Below are 2,500 nucleotides of genomic sequence, written 5' to 3' on the forward strand. Positions count from 1 at the left end.
TACTCCAGACAACACGACGCACGACGCCGTAAAACACTCGCGCGAGTCCAGACTGATCTCTGCCTCACCACGCAAGGGGTGCGCAAACTTGCCAATAATATATAATATTTATTCTTTTTCGTACGTCCAGCGACAAACGCCAACGAAATACCCAAATTCTCGCTCGTACGTTGATACCTTTCTCTTCATCGACCCGGCTCCGAAACGTTCTTCGCCATCTCCCCGAAAGGAGAGGTAAACGACGGCGGGGTTAGGGAATCTGAGAACAACGCAAGCAGTTTTAGGACAAGTGAACGACCCTCAGCCAGGCGTGGTCCAGGAATTTTATCCGTGGACCGCAATGTGCGTTCGAAATGTCGATGTTCATGTGTCCTGCAGTTCACACGTTGACGCGCAATTAGCTGCGTTCTTCATCGACCCACGAGCCAAGTGATCCACCGTTCAGGGTAATCATATACAATTTACAATTTTTCTCTTTGTATTTAAAAATGCTCCTTGTTCTTTGCTTTAAAAATATTCGATGTTCGCACCTCCGACCAGCGTATCGACGGAGGATTGAACGCGCCATATCGACGACAAAAGTTTCTTTTTGTTTCCTGAATGACGGAAAACCATCGTTCGACGGCCGGGCGTACAGTACATTCAAAAGCCTTTGCGCGTGGCTGCGACCAAACGGGTATAATACACCCGTATATTCTTGGTTCCGAACAGTAACTTCACGCGCAATCGGGCGAACGCACGCGGCAGCGCCCATCGGTTGCTCGATGAAATCGATGCGATAAACTACAGCCTTCTCGGCTGGTCGTCGTTAGTCGCGCGAGCAACGGATGGCCGCACAATCGACGCGTCGTCGTTTGCGATTATTCGCCTCACGTTAGCCATGAGTATGTATATTATTCATTTACGAACGAACGCGGCAGCGTCCATCGGTTGCTCGATGAAATCGATGCGATAAACTACAGCCGTCTCGGCTGGTCGTCGTTAGTCGCGCGAGCAACGATGGCCGCAAAATCGACGCGTCGTCGTTTGCGATTATTCGCCTCAAGTTAGCCATGAGTATGTATAACATTCATTTACGAACGAACGCGGCAGCGTCCATCGGTTGCTCGATGAAATCGATGCGATAAACTACAGCCGTTTCGGCTGGTCGTCGTTAGTCGCGCGAGCAACGATGGCCGCAAAATCGACGCGTCGTCGTTTGCGATTATTCGCCTCAAGTTAGCCATGAGTATGTATATTATTCATTTACGAACGAACGCGGCAGCGTCCATCGGTTGCTCGATGAAATCGATGCGATAAACTACAGCCGTTTCGGCTGGTCGTCGTTAGTCGCGCGAGCAACGATGGCCGCAAAATCGACGCGTCGTCGTTTGCGATTATTCGCCTCAAGTTAGCCATGAGTATGTATATTATTCATTTACGAACGAACGCGGCAGCGTCCATCGGTTGCTCGATGAAATCGATGCGATAAACTACAGCCGTTTCGGCTGGTCGTCGTTAGTCGCGCGAGCAACGATGGCCGCAAAATCGACGCGTCGTCGTTTGCGATTATTCGCCTCAAGTTAGCCATGAGTATGTATATTATTCATTTACGAACGAACGCGGCAGCGTCCACCGGTTGCTCGATGAAATCGATGCGATAAACTACAGCCGTCTCGGCTGGTCGTCGTTAGTCGCGCGAGCAACGATGGCCGCAAAATCGACGCGTCGTCGTTTGCGATTATTCGCCTCTGGCTATCCGTGAGTATGTATAATATTCATATACGAACGAACGCGGCAGCGCCCATCGGTTGCTCGATGAAATCGATGCGATAAACTACAGCCTTCTCGGCTGGTCGTCGTTAGTCGCGCGAGCAACGATGGCCGCAAAATCGACGCGTCGTCGTTTGCGATCATTCGCCTCAGGCTATCCGTGAGTATGTATAATATTCATTTACGAACGAACGCGGCAGCGTCCATCGGTTGCTCGATGAAATCGATGCGATAAACTACAGCCGTTTCGGCTGGTCGTCGTTAGTCGCGCGAGCAACGATGGCCGCAAAATCGACGCGTCGTCGTTTGCGATCATTCGCCTCAGGCTATCCGTGAGTATGTATAACATTCATTTACGAACGAACGCGGCAGCGTCCATCGGTTGCTCGATGAAATCGATGCGATAAACTACAGCCGTCTCGGCTGATCGTCGTTAGTCGCGCGAGCAACGATGGCCGCACAATCGACGCGTCGTCGTTTGCGATTATTCGCCTCAGGCTATCCGTGAGTATGTATAACATTCATTTACGAACGAACGCGGCAGCGTCCATCGGTTGCTCGATGAAATCGATGCGATAAACTACAGCCGTCTCGGCTGATCGTCGTTAGTCGCGCGAGCAACGATGGCCGCACAATCGACGCGTCGTCGTTTGCGATTATTCGCCTCAGGCTATCCGTGAGTATGTATAACATTCATTTACGAACGAACGCGGCAGCGTCCATCGGTTGCTCGATGAAATCGATGCGA

General features: G+C 51.1%; 1 non-coding gene across 1 annotated transcript; it reads right to left on the reverse strand.

Annotated features, from left to right (window-relative positions):
• Positions 1-294: 294 nt before the first annotated feature.
• Positions 295-449, reverse strand: LOC143350990 (5.8S ribosomal RNA). The gene has a single exon (XR_013081396.1). It is a non-coding gene; the product is annotated as a 5.8S ribosomal RNA (ribosomal RNA).
• Between the last annotated feature and the right edge of the window lie 2,051 nt (positions 450-2,500).

This window comes from Colletes latitarsis, unplaced genomic scaffold (genome assembly GCF_051014445.1).
Source record: "Colletes latitarsis isolate SP2378_abdomen unplaced genomic scaffold, iyColLati1 scaffold0051, whole genome shotgun sequence".
NCBI classification, from domain to species: Eukaryota; Metazoa; Arthropoda; class Insecta; order Hymenoptera; family Colletidae; genus Colletes; species Colletes latitarsis.